Source organism: Talpa occidentalis, unplaced genomic scaffold (genome assembly GCF_014898055.3).
Source record: "Talpa occidentalis isolate TD23 unplaced genomic scaffold, MPIMG_talOcc4v2.1 talOcc4.17, whole genome shotgun sequence".
Taxonomy (NCBI): domain Eukaryota; kingdom Metazoa; phylum Chordata; class Mammalia; order Eulipotyphla; family Talpidae; genus Talpa; species Talpa occidentalis.
The window spans coordinates 37323589-37342649 of record NW_023601754.1 but is presented as its reverse complement, the minus strand read 5'-3'; positions in this window follow the sequence as shown (position 1 = coordinate 37342649).

Sequence of the window (19061 nt, the reverse complement as noted above, 5' to 3'; positions counted from 1 at the left end):
CAGGCCCTCCCGGAGCCCGCTGTGCTAGGGAGGGGCGGCGCAGCTCTGCATAGGGCACCTGAGGACGGGACAGAGCAGTGGCCTTGCTTACAGAGAGATGTACCCGTTCGTGCCCTTCTGAGCTGTCCCCCTCCTGTGCCACAGGCCAACAGTCCCGTGACAGCCCTTAGAGGAATCTATTTGTGAGCACAAGGGCTGGAGGAAGACACTCGTGGACATTCTGGAAACCCACTCCTTCCAGACGCCCGAGCCCAAGCGTCCTTCCCCGCAGTGTCCTTCCTGTTGGAAATGGAGACGAGGCCTCTTTTTTCCAGGTTGGGGAGGCCCGCTGAGAGAGGGTCAGCTAAAGAGCCTGGTCCAGAAGAAGCAGAAACCCAAAGAGACCCAGGAACAGGCTGGGTCTAGCCTCCTTCCCTGAGACTGATGTGAAACCAGAGGTCCCCAAAGGTTGTCATGGAGTCTTGGTATAGTATAATCTGTTGGACCCATGAGTGGAGGCTCAGGATCCCTCTCCACCCTTTTAAATGTTCTCCATGTGGGAGAGAAAGTTGGGAGGAGCTGATGTTATCCTAGTGGAGCTCATAGACAGTAACTCACTAGCTCATTTTCACCGCGCAGACCAACTGGACTTTAATTTTTAAATTAAAAAAACAAACAAACAGCTTTTTGTTTTTCTTCTCTCTGTTTGAATTCTTTTGGTGATTTTTTTCCAAAGCAGGCTTCTGGAGAGATGTAGGAAAGGATTTCAAAATCAAGATCACAAGATAAATTACTTGTGGTCAAAACACGAGCCTGATGTCATTTGGGATGAGAATTCCCCCTGGCTTATTACGGTAATATGGTAATGGGCATTTCTGTACAGCAAAAAATGTTCACCTGAACAGGGGCACTGAAGTGTAAGGAGGGCCTGAAGTTTTCTTTCTACTTGAGTTTGCTTTCTACTTCAATGGATGTTTGGCAGGCTCTGCAAGGAATCCGCCAGTGCCATAGGGAATCCTACTGGAGCCTGAGGCAAAAGGGGGAAACATGTCACTTCCTATAGAGACTTATCAAAATATTCTCCCACATGTGAACCAAGTGGAAAGGTTAATAAAAATCACAAAACATCACTAAGTCTAAGACTCCAGGATACCCAATCTGTTCACATCCCATTGTCCACCCTCATAAACCCACACAACAGGGGACATCCCTGCCCCCCAGGAACTTCTGCTTGATTAAGTCAACTGTTCCCTTTGCATAATAATGCAGGATCCTAAAACAAAAAAACAACCCCCTGGGGCCTCCCTGGTGGCACAAGGGGTTGAGACACAACCTATGAAGCTATCGCAGCCACTGCAGCACGAGTTCCATCCCTGGCCAGGGAGCAACCCACATGGTGCAGCAGACCTCTCCTGTCTCACCCGCTGCTCCCCTCAGCAATGTATTTAAGTCAATCTGCCTGTTCTGCTCCCCACTCTGTCTCTGGTGAACCCTCTTACCCCTCACAACTCTGGCCTGTACCCCAGTTCTTGTATGCATAAATAAATCTTAAAAAAAACCAAAAAGCAAAAAACAATCCCCTCTATTTATTTAAACTTTTGATATTCTGACTGTTGTGAAATTTTTTTTGCCTTTTTTTTTACATATGATTTATCTTGGTTACTGAGTTTGTTGGCACAAACTTACTCTCTGCCCATATTGAGACCTTAACCACCTGATACCCCATCCCAGGGTATACCCCATTTCCTAATACCCCATTTCCAGAACCTTTGGAGACCTCTGATTTCACATCAGTCTCAGGAAAGGAGACTTGACCCTGCTTGACCCAGCCCGTCCCTGCATCTCTGCAGGTTTCTGCCTCTTCTGGGCCAGGGTGACCTAGTGCCCTCTAGAGATGGAGCCCCACAAATATCAGCAGGTCAGGCTAAGGGGAAGAGCCCAGGTGTGCAGCCCCCTCCCTGGGAAACCAGCACGTGCCTCAGCGTGACTGGCAAGAGCAAACCCCTAAACCAGCCTGAATGTCCCTCAATTTGGAATGTGTGCATAAGGGATGGCATTCAGCACACAATACAACAAGTTTTCACTGTGGATAGGTGAATAAAAATCAGCGTGGATAAATCTTGACATAATGTTGGGTAAAAAAAGCAAGTTGTCAGCAGATACAAACAATGTGTTATACTTACATGGAATCTTAAAACAGATAAAACACTCTGATGCATGGTTCACTGGTACTTTGTGTTGTATCTAGTCAGGATAGAAATGAAGAACAGGAATCATGCCCTGGGCTGGGCTGGGCTGGGACAGGGAGCAAGGCTAATGGGATGGGGCAGGATTCCCTGCCCCAGGGATGCTAGACGGGACTCTTTCCTGCAGGCTGGGACTTAGGACATGAGAGGCGGAGACAGAGAAGAGAGCAGTGTTTCTGGAAGCAGCTGCAGTCACCGTCACCTGCTTCAACTCTCCTCGGAAAACTCCTGCTGACTGCCTACTAGGTAGGTGTGAGCAGAGTTACGATGGGAGATCAAAGGTGTGCTATCACCTCTAGGGATAGGCCAGATGCTAAAAGACATCAACACCCAGGAAAACGAACCTGAAAATCACAGGAGGATCATGCGTGCATCCCCAGAAACCTGTTTAAGATACAGAAGGAGCAGTGAGTTTAGAGAGAGAAAGGTTGGCCTGGGCTCTTCAGACTGAGTAGTTTTCCCAGAGGAGGATGGTTAGATGATGACTGGAGTTCCCCCCCGGCCATGGGGGACAGCCCCTCAGTGGCTGCTTTCAACTCCCACAAGTGTCGGATGTGAATTTGGACCCCATTTCTCTGAGCCATCAGATCATGAAGGAGACCTCTTTAGGATGTGTGTGCTTGTCCTGATTGTTTTCCTAATCCCGCCATGGGGCTCTGAGATCCACCTCTGGATTCACGCTTTCTTAATCTGTCACCTTTATTCCTGTGGCAGCAACAGGGTTAAAGAACAAGACTTCTCTGTTAACAAACCTTGGGGTTCTGACGTGCTTGCTCCATTAATAATTTAGTGAGGTGGACTGAATTGGATTGATTCTGTCCCAAATCAATACACCAATGATTATTGTTTCAGGGCATGTCTGAGTGCTTTGGCAAGGCTGAGGGGAGCTCTTTGATTGAAAATTGGAGGGCTCTCATCAATCAAAATGACTGTGGAAAGGGTTATGTAAACCGAGGGGGCGACCCAGTGCTAACATTTTTATTGCAACGAAAGCCTTTTTTTTTTTTTGGAATGGTGCTTTTATGACATACTTACTACCACTGTTCCAGGTGTATAATTTTAAAATTACTGCTCAATACTGAAGGTGAAATGATTTTACTGCCACTGGTCTATTAGAGTTGTAAGTCCCAGTGACTGTCTGGAGCATGTCTGTGGCTGGATGCACTTGGCCACACGGACAGAGCCCAGGGCTGGTCAGAGGTCTGTGGTGGGGGTCAAAGGGCACCTCGCAGGATAGAACAGGATCAACTCCAATTTTTCTCTGCCCCTCCAACCCACCCCATCAGGCCACTGCTCCAGGAGATCAGAGACTCCTGCATGGCTGGCTGGGCTTACTGAACTCAAGTGGAAATGTGATCACCCTGAATTTTGTCAATTTATCCTTGGTATTTTTTACTGTGGTAAAATGTACTGCACAACATTGATCATATAAATAGTTTTTAAGAATGTGGTTCAGTGACTTGAAGTTCATTCCCAGTCTTGTGTAACCCTCACCACCATCCAGCTCCAGAACTCTCATTTTCTTGAATTGAAATGCTGTACCTAGTAATCAATAACTCCCCATTCGCCCTGCCCTCCCAGGCTCCAACAACCACCATTCTATTTTCTGTCTCTATGAATATGACTCATTGAGGTAGAATCATGCAGCATTAGTCCTTTTGTGACTGGCTTATGCCATTAACATAATGTTCCCAAGGTTCATCCAAGTTGTTACCTGTATCAGAATCTCCTTCCTTTTTAATGGCTGAATACTATTCCATCCTACAGATAGACCACCTTTGGTTTATCCATTCATCTGTTGAGAGACACTTGGGTCAGTGAGAGACCACTGTTTGGTATTGTGAAAATGTTGCTATGAACCTGAGTGTGCAGTAACTCCTGGAGTTCCCACTTTCTATCTTTTGCCTATTTACCCAGAAGTGGGAGTCCTGGGTCACCTGGTCATTCTAGGTTTAACCTTCTGAGGAACTGCCAAACTTTTCCACAGCAGCCGTACCACGTTCCCTTCCCATCAGTCATGCACAAGGATCCAAGCTCCACATCTTTGCCAACATATCTTCTTTTCTTTCTTTCCTTCTCATAATAGCTATCCTAATGGATGGAAAGTGGTATCTCATTGTGGCTTTTCTAGTTTTAGTGTTTTAAATTCAAAGAAACTTTAAGTCATTGCTTAAAGCTATTGTTTCTCTTCCTATTTCCCTTTCCTGTGTTTCCACCACCTTTCTACAAAGTTCTACAACCCTAGCTCCCATTCACATGCCCCAGAGTCACAGGATTCCATGTTAGTTTCTACCTAAATGACTGCAATTTGAAAACGCCATTAGAGAAACATGGATTTTAATACAGATGAGAGCAAAATAGGAATTTGTGTGTTCCATAGGGATCATAGAAAGCATCCAAGGACAGTTTGAGGAGGGATTGGCTCACAGATGCACACAGAATTATCTGCCACAACCAGCTCCAGTGAGTGGCTCTCGTGGAGAGTATATCCACATGTGGAGGGGCTACTTAGGGCTGACGCTCCCTCCGAATCCTCTTTGGGCTCTGTTTCTCGGCTCTTCTCCTGACTGGTGAGAAGAGGGCAAATGAGATATGGGAAGAGTGGAGATGTTCTGAGACAGGCGCGCTGGGAGTCAGTGGTAGGCGGGGCTAGTCCCACAGGACCATGAAGCTCAAGCTAAAAACTTCAGGAGCATTTTCTTCAGGGAGGCATGATCCACTTTTCAAGCTAGAATGTGAGTTATTGATTGGAAGGCAGAGGGCCACATCGAAGGCATCTGTGGAAGTTCAGGAGAGACTGAACCGGGGGGCTGGGTTGTGGTGATGGATGAAGTGGGCAGATGGGGGATATACTGTGGTGAGTAGCTCTCAGGGAATAGTGATGGATGGAATGTGGGGGATTGGAGCGAAGGTCGTCGACTTGGCAAATGGAACTGAGATCACGAATCACCACCTTTCTTGGACCTGGGTTCAGAGCAGAGAGTGCAAGGGTGGGAGTTGGGGCGGGGAGGGGCCAGGTGTTTTGGCATCTGGTCCTCAAGACCAGCTCTTGTTCTGATGGCTGGCTTTGCTGCTATAGTTCCATGAACCACCCACTGGACATTCTCCCCTCCCTGCCCCACACGTTCCCCAGGTGGCTAGAACAGGGAGCAGTGCCCACTGTGGGTAAGAGCTTCCGCAGGGATGAAGGCTGAAAGTCCACCTGGCCATGAGACAGGACTCATTCTGGGTCTGTTCCCGCACCCACTCTTGTGGGGAAGTTTGGGGTGGGGTGGCCAGGGAAAGAGGGGGCAAGAAGTATACATTTGCTTCTAAGGGAAATTTTGGCAGACCCAAATAGGGAATCTTAGCATTGCTGTGACCTTGGCATCTATCACTTCTTCTTCCTGGGAAAGGGTGACCGGCAGGTGAGTTTTAGTGGATGCCTCCTTTCATCCACTATTTTACTAAATGTTCATAACAGCAGCTCAACACAGAATAGCATCGCCCCATTTAGCAGGCAAGGAAAGTGAAGCTCAGAGAGGTCAAGTAACTTCCCTAGAGTTGCACAGCTGAGAAGTGAAATCTGATTTTCTTACTCAGTGCCCCTTCTCGAGACTAGAGTACTCTGGCCTAGAACTGTGGTAGGTGCTATCTTTTGCCCTGTATCCTTTTAAAAATCTTTAAAAGCTCTGAGGTCTTGTTAACTCAGGTAGCAGGCAGGCTTGGCTTTGGGATGTTATTTTTGGTGCTGTATTCATTACTGGAGAACACTTAAAAGAAGGAATAAGCTTTTTCACAGTAAGCCAGTTCAAGTGGCATGGTCAAGTTTTGTGGTTCAGCTCTCATTTCCTTTGCTAAGGGTGAGGTACAGAAGCCATCAAGTGCCAGCAGTGGACACCCGCCAAGGCCCTGGTTTGGGCATCTGAGCCCACTAAGGAAGGAGCCAAAAAGTGATGGATGATGCAGGTGTGGATATCTGATGGAAACTGCTTGGTGCCTTGGGCTCCAGAGCCAAAGACCCCCCAGGCCCATCCTATGCATGGAGAGAGGTAGATGACCTGGTTTTCCAATTTTGAATGGATTACGTGGACAGGGTTACCCGGATGGACTAAAGGCCAGGAGTTCACGTCTAAGTTCTGCATATTACTTACAATGCCTCCAAAGTCTCTAGAAGAGAACCCCAGGAATGACCAAGACTCTGCAGTTAGCACCAGATAAGGTGGGGGCCCAGAATCAACTTTAACTTGAGGCAGCATGGTGGTTGGCTGAATGTGTAAGCACATGGATTCTGGACCTACTTGAGTTCAAATCCTGTTTCTGTGCCAGTTCTGTGGCCCTACAGGAGTTACTTGGCCTCTCTGTTCCTCCATTTCCATCAAAAAGTTATTAGAAACAAAAGGTGAATATAGAACAGAGGCAGGTTACAAAATCAACATACAAAAACCCTCAGCCTTTTTACATACACGCAACAAACAACAGGCAAAAAAATTAAGGAAATAATTCCATTTATAATTGCTTCGAAAAGAACTAAATACTTTGGAACTAAATCTAACTAAGGAGGTAAAAGACCAATACACTGAGAATTATAAGAGGTTACTAGAAGACTTAGTGACAGAAGGACATGGAAGGATTTCCCATGCTCATGGATGGGGAGAATCATTATCATCAAAATTATGATCTTGCCTAAAATTATATACAAATTTAACAGACTCCCATTGCCAGCAATAGTTTTCAAAGAAATTAAATGAAAGATATTGAAATTTATAAGGAACCCCAAAAGGCCTCGAACTGCAAAAGCACAACAGGGGGAAGAGGGGAGAAATAGAGACACCACATTAGCTGATTGCAAATTTTACTATAAAGCAGTGGTTCTAAACAATGATATTGGCACAAAAATCGGTAAATGGATGAATGATATAGAACACAAAGCCCAGAAATAAATCCATTATGTAACAGTTCCTAATCTATGATAAAGCATACAATGGGGAAAGGAAAGTCTCTTTAATAAATGGTGCCAGAAAATGGGAAAGCCACTTGTAAGAGAATGAAGTTGGGTGAGTTGCTAAGACCATACATAAAAATAAACTCCAGGTGAATTCAAGTTTTAGATATAAAACCTGCAATAATAGGGCCTCCCTGGTGGTGCAAGGGGTTAAGCACAGCACTAGGAAGCTATCTGAAGCCTCTGAAGCACGAGTTCCATCCCCAAACAGGGAGGTGACCCACATGGCACAGCAGACCTCTCCTGTCTCACCTGCTGCTCCCCTCAGCAGTGTATTTCAGTCAGCCTGCCTGTAAGGTTCCCCGCTTTGTCTCTGGTGAATCCGCTCACCCCACCCCACCCCCACACCTCTGGCCTGTACCAGTTCTTATATACATAAATAAATAAATCTTTTTCTAAAAACCTGCAATAATGAAAAACATAGAAAAAAAAAAAAAACACTGGCAATACGTTCCCTGATGTGAACAATGAAGATGTTTTTGGTGACTTGACCATTGTGGTGAGGGAAATAAAAGAGGGATTTTTGTTCCTGTAGCACCTATAGAAAGAACAAGAACTTGGGATTCCACAAGTTAAAAAGCTTTAATACAGGAATACAAGGGATCCTTGTGGTGGGGGGTGGGAGGGAGGAATAAATAAATAATAAACAGAACACCAAAAAAAAAAAAAAAAGGCCAGAAAAGCCTGGATCTCAAGACCCACTCAAATTATAAGTAGTATGGGAAAGCAATTTTTCTTTGCAAAAAAGCTTCCTTTTCAAAACATTTCTTGTAGCTGCTGAATATCATAGGGAAGTCCTCACCTGCTGGGTTGACTTTGCAGAGTTTACAGAATCACCCCTCCCAGCCCGGTGGATGCGGATTGTCCTGTGAGGACCTGCCTAGGGCACCTCTCCAGGTCATCTCCTGCCCCCTGCCTGGCTTCCATCTTTCTGCTCCTATTAAAAAAAAAACTTTATTTATTTATTTATACAAGTACTGGGTACAGTCAGAAGCATGGGAGGGTGAGAGGATTCACCAGAGCCAGAGCGGGGAGCAGAACAGGCAGACTGACGAAGTAAACTTCTGAGGGGAGCAGCGCGCGGCAGGAGAGGTCTGCGGCGCCGTGTGGTACCCTCACCCGCGGCCAGGTATCCCACCGGTGCTGCAGAGACTGCGGGCAGCCTCACAGCCCAGCGCTCAACCGCTGCGCCACCAGGGGAGGCCCCTTTCTGTTCCTTTGATACACAAAGCAATTCCTGCCTCAGGGCCTTGGCACTGGCTGTTTGCTCTGAGTGGAGCCATCTTCTCCCAGCTCAGGTGGGGCTGGCTCCTGTCATCACTCCTGGGGCTGTTAATGCCTTGGCTAAAGTGGCCCACACCCCACTTTCCACTCACTTTCTGTCTGACCTCCCTCCTTCAGAGGCAAAGTGTCTCCTCATTTGCTGGCTTGTTTGTTGATGTTGTTTCTCTCCCGTGGGACTCTGTGTTCTGTGAAGGCAGGAAGCTTGGCCATCTTGTTCAGCAGAGATTCCCAGCAGGTAGCTCGGTGCCTGTCACACAGCAGAAACTTGATTGGTGAGCGCTGAGTGAGTGGATGAGGGAGGGAGGGACCGAGGGATGGAAGGAAGCACCAGTGAGAAAATTCCCTGGGCTCGTCAAGCCAGTCTCTGTGCCACGAGGTGGCGCTTGCTGAGGAAGCCTCCCCAGGTGACTCTATCCATGAGCACCTGCCCTCCCCTGAGAACATCTCTGGTGCACTTGTGCAGCCCTCTGCATTAGCACCTCAGCTCCCTTTACCCAGCTGGACCTCAGGGACCTCCAGCCCTCTCTCGGGCCCCCGCAGCAGGGCTCGCTCTCAGCAGCGATCCAGGGCCCAGCGTGCAGGGATGCAGCGTCCGCGGTCCAGACCGTGCTGTGCTCGCTGTGGCCATCTAGCGGCGATGGAGTGAAACACCGCTAGGCTCGTGGGCAGCCTGGCCATCCTGAGGCCCCAGGACCAAATTCCCTGACCTGCCACAGCCCACAATACTCCGGGCAGTGCCCAGCACGAGGCTGTTACTCGTTCGCGTTGACAGGTGCCATTATAGTCATTTAATATTTTGAACATGCCCATAGCACTGGGCCATGGCCTTCCAGTTCAGCCCGATGCTCAAGGCCCCTTTTCATTCAGTGCAATCAAAAACCTAACAAGCTCTCTGCCCCTCTCCCCTCTTGGCTTTTGCATTTAAGCCTGTCCAATGGGGCCCTTCCTTGTAACCCGAAGACTCACAGAGCTCAGCTGTGAAATGAAACGCTATTCTTCATTTTTATTTTGTTTTTTAAAGATGTATTTATTTATACAAGCACTGGGGTACAGGCCAGAGGCGCGGGAGGGTGAGAATCCACCAGAGACAGAGCAGGGAGCAAAACAGGCAAAAAGGCCGAAATACACTGCTGAGGGGAGCAGCGGGGGAGACAGGAGAGGTCTGCTGCTTCGTGTGGGAATCTCCCCAGCCCGGCAGGAATCGAACCTGTGCCGCGGAGGCTGCAGACAGCTTCACAGCACTGCGCTCAACCCCACTGCACCACCAGGGAGGCCCTATTCTTCAATTTTAATATTGATGACATGCTGAGGTGAAAATGTTTTTGCTGTGCCGGCTTAAAACAAAAGATATTATTACAATTTAGAAAGAAAATCTGTGAAAATTAATTTCATCTGCTTCGGTAGATTTTTTCCAATGTTGCTACTAGAAAAATGTAACTAGATGTGGGGCTTGTGTTCTGTGACTATGGAGCAGCGCTGGCCTCAGCAGCCCAGCTGTGGCAAGAGATCAGAGACTCAATGGAATGAGGCAGCGCCACCAGGAAGGGGCCCCCAAGGCTGTGCAGAGGAAAAGACTTGCTGGGGAGGATAAGTGAGGGGGGAGGTCTGATCTTCAGGAGCTGAGAAACTGGGGGAGGCAGTGGGGAGGGGGTGAGGAGGGAGGGCGTGGCAAGAGCAGGGTCTGCAGGCGGGACTGAGCAGAGAGGGGTCTCAGGTGAAAGAGAGTGGGTAGAGGAGCCCAGACAGTTTAGACAGACCCCCAATATCTCCAGGGAAGCGGGGGATCTTGAAGAGCAGACAGCACAAAGGGCCCAAAGTTCCATTTTCCCTGGAGTCACCACACATTTGTGCTCCTCCTAAGGGACCAGGGCCAGGGCAGCCATTTCCCCAGGAGTAAATCAGGTCTGAGCCCCCAAATCCGGGGACCCAGTATTGCAGATTATGTCTGAGCTGAAGTCCAGATGGAGTGAGGCTTTCAAAGGGGAGGGAGGGCTCTGACTTGGGGAGGGGCAGGGAAAACAAGCAGCCACAAGCCTTTCCGACCAGGCTGGAGCGACTCAGGGTCTCAGCATTTCATCTGGAATTTACTTCCTCCTCAAATACCTCCCAGCTTCCTTCTGAACTTCTTTTTTTAAAGATTTATTTATTTATGTACACAAGAACTGGGGTGCATGCCAGAGGTGCAGGGGGCGGGTGAGAGGATTCTCCAGAGACAGAGTAGGGAGCAGAACAGGCAGATCTACTGACACACTGCTGAGGGCAGCAGTGGGCGAGTCAGGAGAGGTCTGCTGCCATGTGGGTTGCTCCCTGGCCAGGAATCGAACCTGTGCTGCAGTGACTGCGGACAGCTTCATAGGTTGCATCTTAACCCCTTGCACCACCAGGGAGGCTCCCCTCTGAACTGTTGAGGTACCTAACATGTTCCGTTTTCTTGAACTCTATTTCCTGCAGCTGGCAGCTATAGCACCTGGGGTCTAGATTTTAAGTCTGTGGTCCTGGGGGCCTCGGCAGAACACATGCCAGCAGGGTTGTGGTGGGCTTGCCCGGTGGGGGCCTCCACAGGCCACAGCAGGTCCACACTGAGCAGCACTAATCAGGGTGCCCTGTCCCTCAAATGTGCTGCCTGTACAATGCAAAAGAAAAAAAAAAATCACGAACAATTCCTTCCATTCTAAAAAAAGAGCGTCACCAGGGCCTCCTTTGTTCTCCAAAGGTTTCAGCCATTTATAGAGCAAATATCTTGGTGTATCAAGCTCCTATAAAAATGAGCGTGACACAACATTTTTCTAGATCAGGTGGTTGAAAAAGAGTCTGAGCTGCTAAAGCAGTTTGGCCCCTTCACTTGGATCTTGGCTCCCCTCCACCCTGGGCCAGCCCCCTACTCACCCCCATCTGCACCAGAGCTCAGTGTGGTGTGTAGCTGCATCAAGGCTGTGCAAAGTGTGTGTGTAAGATTCTCGTGCCATGTGTGTCCCCACCAGACCCCCACTCCATGTGGAGAGGGTCTTCCTGGCCCGCTATCCCCACTGATGCCCCACACCTCCATCTTGCAGACACCATGGAAATATTTATTTATTTGGTGACATCCTAAATTGAGGGTCTTACCCCCCATGCAGACAGCATTACAACAAAAGACCTCAGTCTTTGTGCGCTAATCCCCAAGATTATATTTTGGGGGATGCAATTCTCTCTTAGTTTGTGCCTGACTAAGGAAGAGAAGGGTATTGCTTTCTCCACCTCCTTAGCCCCTCAAATGAGTGCCCACAGCAGTGTGGGGCAGGGGCGTGGGTTTTGTCAGGTTCACGCTGTGTCAAGTTCATAGGAGAGCCTCCAGTCAGAGGAGATGTGCAGGTTCCCTTCTCTGAGAAATATTGGGGGAAACTGAGGCAAGGGATTCAAAAACATTCCATATAGATGGGCAGCTGTAGAAAAGCAAGGTTACCAGACTGGAGTGAGAGGGTGTTGGCTTCCACTTCACTTTTGGGGTTTTCTCTTCTAGCCCCTTCAAGTTATCTGTGCACATGAACCTCAGGGGGCACAGCCCCTCAGCAACTCTACCTGAGGCCCTAGGGGTAGGGAGAGGCCGGGACAGGAGACTGAAAATCCTGCTGCCTTTGAGTCTTGGCCATGGCATCTGGGGGTGGGCCCTGACAGAGGGAATGAGTGGAATCTGGAGGCTCAGGCGTGTGCCATTGTCTGTGGGAGTGAGAAGGTGTGGAGCATCTGAAGTGTTTTTACACACAGTGCACGTGTGTGAAGTGTGAGTGTGTGCGTTGGTTTGCAGTGGAGTGTGTGTGGGGGTGAGTGCTGGGGGGTGCATTTGCTTGTGGCTGGGTCACTCGGTGCGTGTGTGTTGTGTACAAGGGTGAGTGTGGGGCAGGTGTTTTGTGGGGGTGGCGGGATAAGGGATGGGGGGATGAAGCACTTTGGGATATGCTTCTTGAGGTAGAGCTTATATTCCTGGTAGACTCATGGAAAGTGCTAGACTTGGGAGCAGGAGAGCCAAGTTCCTTTGCCACTTTTTACTGCTGCAGCCTCAAGTCTCTCCCTCTTTCTAAGTCGCAGTCCCTCACCTGTGAAATGGGCAGCACTACCCTCGCTGCCTCCTAGCACTGACCTACGGACCACGCGGAGTATGCTAAGAAGGCTGGAAACCGTGTGGAGGAGAGGGGATCCTGTGTCCTTGGAATGTCTTACCTTGGACATGTTACTTTTCATGGTAAAGAAGATGTCAGAGAAAGCCTCTGGCCATGTGTTCTGGAAGCCCTCCCCACTTTTCTCAGTCAAGTGGGGAGACGCTGCTGATTCTGCTGGCAGGTGACTGGGCCACAGCCAGGGTTGAGGCCCCGGGACTGCTCTTGAGGCTGGAGCTGCCCGGGGTCAGGCCCTCGACTGGGCAATTGCTGGGTGGCCTCCCACCTCCCCAGGAGCCACCTGGATGTCACTAACTTCCAGAAGACAGGGACGCTGCTTCCAAGAAGCATCTCGGCTTATCTTCCTGGCCAAGGAAAATAGAGCTAAGTCCGGTGACCAGAGAAACAGGACATAAGGACCTCCAGAACAGCTCCTGCCAGCTGGATGGGTTAAATTAAACAGAAACTGGCCTTTTCACAATGCCAGTTTTCTTCTCCTTCTGTTTATTTATCTTCCAGTTTCCCCCTCCCGCCCCCTCCCCACCATAAATCACAATTTATTGTGATTCAAAAGGTATTTTTAGAGGTTATCTCTGGGGCTGGAGGAAGAAGAATTTCACTTTCCTTTTCATACCTTTCATTAAAAAGTTTGAATTCTCTAGCTGGATATTTTGCCCCCAGCTCCTCGCCTCCCGGCTGGCATCACAAACTCTCTGGCCAGAGATCCTGCCCATTGGGGGTTTTCTTCTGTGAAACTCAGTGAATTAAAGGAAAGTGAAACTGCAAGTCATTATTATATAATTTTTTAAATAACAAAATGCTGTATTTCAATACTTACAAAGGTCTACATTATATATACTTTAACAGGCATTTACATAATTCAAGTGTCAAAAGGTATAAAAGGATCCCCACCCCACCCCAGCTTCCTTCCTCAGAGACAATCCTGTTACCAGGGCCCCCCAGCAGCCTTCAGGCAGGTACATGCAGGTATTTCCCTGTCTCCCCAACACTGTAGTCTTCTACGTACACTGCTCTGTCTCTTGCCTCTACTCCCCCCCACCTAGCAATCAACCTCGGTGGTTGTTCGCAAGAGCACACAAAGGCCTATAGAAAATGGTCATTTTACAGAAGGGGAAAATGAGGCCCAGACAGGTTTAAAGCCAGTATTGCCTCACAGTCTCAGACTCGTTGGAGGGTGTAGGTGGCAGGGATAAACTGCCCCAGCTCAGACACAGCATTCCAAAAAACGAATTCACTGAATGAAATAGAACCCACACCAAGATTTATCTGTTTGTTTTAGGTGGGCTTGGCTTCTCAGGAGACAAGATGCCAGCACTTTCCAAGCACACATTGGAAAACAGCACACCTCCTCCCCAGGGGTTATCTGTGAGCGCCAGTCTCCCCCACCCCCCATCACCAGTTCCTGCCTTCCAGCCCAAACTGGGGCCACATCTATGGAGCCCCTTCCATCTCTGCCCCAAGAGCTGTGTGGCTTTGGGCCTATTTTTTTCCTCTCTGGGAGTTGCTCTCCTTGTCTCACTAGCTGGAATTTGTTGCTCTCCCTTTTGAGTTCCCACAACACAGGATTTACAACCATTCTCCCCTGACCCCTCTTCTTCCTCCTCTCACTTTTAAATAATCTTTAATTCATTGTGCAATTTAAAGATAAACAGACTGAGTCTAAGGGGTCAAAGAACTTCTGGACATCACACAGCTAGTTCAGGGGTGGGGGAGTAAAGGGGGGGGTACTGAGGGAAAGAAATCATAGACTTAAGTTCTAGATCCGCTGACTCCTGACCCCTAAAGTGACCTCCCCACCCCCTTGGGCCTTGATATTAAAGTGTGAGTTTAGACAATATCACTTTTACCCCCAAAGAGCCTGGGCCCAGACAGGGAAAGCATCTTGCCTAAAGACACACAGTGAAGGGAATAGAGCTGAAAACAGAACATTTCCTCGGGTCTTTGGATCTTCATCACGTGCTGGATGCAGGGGACACGGAGCTGAGTAGAACATCTGTGTTTGTTCCCCAGTTGTTCAGGGATTTATCCGAATCCCTGTGATTTAGCCAAAGTCCCACAGGAAGCTGCAGGCTGAGACAAGCCCAATCTGGAACACTGGACAGTGTTCTCATTTTTACAGTCATCTAAGCCAGGTGTTGATCAATAGCCCACACCAGACTAGTGCAGCTGGTGTGACAATTCATAGTGACACGCCAGGAGAGGCACTCTTGTTCCATCTTACAGAAGAGAAAACTAAGGCTAAGAGAGTTGATGGTGTAGCAGCAGTGCTGAGGTCCAGCCAAGTCCAGCCAGTCATCCTGACCATCCTACTCCTGTGCTTCCCTGGCTTGGGGATGCACAGCTGTGAAAGTGTGTATGGGTGTGTGTAAATGTGTGTATAATATTTAATAACAATTCTTGTTATCAGTGGGGTTTTTCACTGAATGACGCAGTGCAGGAAGAGCGGGGGTTTGGGCAGAATGAGCTCTTCTGTGACCTTTCAACACCCCAGACAAAGCAGCCAAACTCCCAAGGTGGAAAGATGATTCAGATTTTCCTCCAGAACAGTTCAAGTCCTGCTTGACATCCCCAAAAGTCAGCTCCCCCAATCAGCAATCCCCATGGAAGGGGCTGTGGAGGGAAATTCCTCAGGTGATTTCTCTGGGAGGGAGAGAAGGGGCTTTTGATTGCTGAGGAATAATCAGAAAAAATTGTTGAGACCACTAGACATGGGGAAACTGAGGCTGGAAAAGGGCAGTGATTTATCCAAAGTTCCACAGGAAGTTGGAGGCTGAGATAAGTTGGAGGCTGGAACACCGGACAGCACTTGGAGTGCTTGAGACCAGCAACACCACGATAGACAAGTCCAGGGCCTGCCTAGAATGTTCACAGGGCTCAGTGTGGAGTGAGGTCTGACAGGGGGATGCAGTGTGTCCACTCCATGCTGAAAGAAGTAGCAACCCTGTAGCCCAGAGGAGGATGCATAGCAGGGAGGGGAGCACATCAGGGACAGGGCTTAAATGGGCCTGGAAGGATGCATTTTGACAGGTGGAGGAGGGAGGAAGAGCATTCCAGTAGGAGGGAGTAGCATGACCGGAAGCTTAGAGGCAGGCTCTTACCTGGAACTGTGAGAGGCAGTAGAATGTTAAAGTCAAGAGCCTAGATTTTGGAATCAAGCTATTTTGGTTTAAATCCCGATTCTGTCACTGACAGTTATGGGTCCTGGCAAACATCCTAATCTCTCCATCCTATTTCTTTCTCTATAAAATGGGGGAAACAATAATGCCCACCTCAAAGGGTTTTTGTGAGGATTAAAGAAATTAATCCACATAAAACAGAACTGGGCACATAGTTATCAACTGCTATTGTTAACATCAGGTAATTGGGCTCAGGAAGACCTGGGTGTGGGCCAATGCTCTCTTCTCTGTCCTTGGCTCCATCTTGCTCTTTTGGGCTCCAAGAAACCCTCCTTCACCCCACCCAGTAATCAAGACCCCCAAAGGGTGGTGTGAGAGAGACATAGTCAGGGACTAGAGGCACTGTTGAAAAATCCCAGCTACAGGACTGGGATCCAACTCCAAAGGTCAGGACAAGAGAAGTGGATCCCTTAGGATGGTGGGAGCACAGGGAAGTGGGTGGCCCCAATGGATTAGATACTCCCCTGATGGCCTTCTTGCCTAAATGCTCTGGAAGACCCTTGCAAGACAGGTCAGCTGGAGGGGAGGTCACAGATTTATGACCCTCTGTAACAAAGAAAGAATTTCCCAGAACCTCCCAGGCAGGGACATGGAATGCTTGGAAACTGGGGTGGGGAGTAGTGGGGGAAGGCAGAGCAGCACTGGGGCTTCTGTGCTCAGCCCCCTGTCCTGATTCTCAGGTGGCCAGCCCGCCTTGACCAGAGATATGGAGCCAGAAGAGGCAGCCCCACCCCAAGATGATTCAAGGATCAGTGGAAGAACCTCAAGCTGAGCCATTGTGTTTGAGGAACAGGGAATGCTCATGACATTGAGGTGGAGGTGTGTGACAGGGTCACACCAGAAACAGAACCTGGGGAGATGGGTCACTATGAAGGATCCCGTTGGTGTCCCCCATCCTCAGAAACAGGAGGATGTTTCTCAGAAACAGCCAGATGCCGCGGACTAACGCAGCGGTAGACTTGCAGGACTGTCTCAGGATTGAGAAACTGTGAGGATGCTCAAGGAATCGGCGCATAAATGACAGACAGACACACTTCAAGAGTGAAGATCTGAATGTAATTTGCTCAAAATCATCATACACTTTTATACCATTTCCAACAATAGATGATTTCATACAATTTAATTCTTTCTCAGCATAAAATACTTTGTAAGGCATAAGACATCTACTTCATTATTCATGTGCATGTGAGCGCTGATCCATGACATGGCACAGTAAACGATCTCCAGGTACTGAATCTACACAATCATTTTTGCTTACACCGAACAGCATTCTTTAAGCTAGCTTTTCTTGATTCGTATCCCAAAACCACAATGATCAAAAACATTGATATTTACCTACTGGCACCTTCTACTTTTAGTGATCACGAGCAATATATTCTCTACATAAGCATTTTGATTTTTATGGTGTTGTCTCATGTGAGAAGTATTATGATTATTATAAAACTACCATTGCCACACACTATTTTCCCTATCATGCATTTCCTGAAACTGATTGTACACATATAAAGAAAAAGCAAAGTAAGTGAAAAAGTAGTATGATTATAGACAGGTTGCTAGGTTGCTACTTATTCTGAAACAATGGCTATCTGATTAATGGTAAAACTGCTTTGTAGGTAATTCCATCAGGCTTGTTTGCAGGTGACGTTCTTAGCAGCCTTGTTTCCATCAAAGGAGGGGTTAATTACTGCGGGCTTGTTGCCTAAATTAGGCTTATAGGCATGTGTGCCTTGTTTGATCTGAACGCCAAAGTTTATCATGATGAAGCCCCTCGGGGACTGCGCCTGTCTTAGGTCGTCAGGAGTCACAGACATGAGGCTGGCCAGTGCCTTCTTTAGTCTGCCCCCGATCTTACCCGTCATTGACTGTCCAGTCCAGCGCACAGGGGAAGGGGGTCTTACTCACTCTGATGTGTCTGAGTGAAAGCCTCCCTCTTTCCAGTAAGTTCACTGGCGTTCAGCGGCAGAGGCTGCCGCAGCCAGACCTCCTGCTTCCTGTGCCAGGCACGCTGTCATCTTTGTGACTCAGTTTCTCTCTGGGTCTGCATCTTTTTCGGCGGCTGCTGCTGGAGCTGTCTCCCTGTGGGTCTGCTAGACTTAAGCAGCCTGCTCGGCCACCATTACGGTTACCTGCAGTTCTGCATCCCTATACAAGGTCAGAACTGCCTTTCAGAACCGGTCAATCAGCCTTAAGAGCCAAACCTTACAAGCTGCCTTTCAAATCAATCAAGAGCAGAAAGCTTGATCACCCTGGGAAGGGTATGCATCAAGAGGTATGACCGGGAACTCCCAGGGGGGGCGAGGACTGGTGTATGACAAGGGACCCCAGAAGCTGATCAGTGGAAAGCCTTGTTGATAAGATTGGAACCATGGCCGGGGGTCTGGGGTCTGGTTTCAATTACAACACTTGGTCACCAAGCTAATAAGAACTATCTGGTCAGCAGACCATGTCCCCCTGAAGCCCTGGATGATATTCCTTAGTCTCACCATCCTCTTCTCCTTGTCCTCCTGACCCACGTAACTGATGTTGTATGATCATTCTATCAATAAAAACAGGCAGGATCTTGTGCTTCAGCAGCATCCTGCATTATGTAGCCTGCTCCACGACTCCCATTTCTTTATCAGTGTGGTGTTGCCTGATGCAACGTCTCCCCCTGGTCAGCCATGGCACCCACTCCCTCACCTCCCACACTGCTGGTCCCTGCTTGCTCTCAGGGCATCTTGGCTTCATGTCAGACACACAGAGGGCTTGGGGAAAGTTGCTGAGATGGCATGCTTTCTCCAAGAAGGGTGCCTTCCCAACAATTGTCTTCACACTTAAGTAGTGATTTCATCCAATTGATTTATTTATAATCAAATGAATAGATACTAAATTTACCTTTGTAGCAGTATCACAAGTTACCTTAGCTCATGCTGCCATAACAAAATATCACCAAGTGGTGGCTTATCAACAGAAATTTCTTTCTCATAGTTCTGGAGGCTGGAAATCTGAGTCATGGTACTAGCAGGGGTGGTTCTGGTGAGAACCCTCTTCTGGATTGCAGACGGTGTCAAGTGCTCACTGGAGCCTCACAGGGCCAAGGAAAGGGTGAGCTAGATCCCAGGCCTCTTTCTCATAAGAACACTAATCCCATTCATGAAGGCTCCATCCTCATGACCTCATCACCTCCCCAGTGCTCCACCTCCAAACACCATCCATTGGGGATTAGATTTTAACATATGAACTGGGGGGGAGGGGTAGG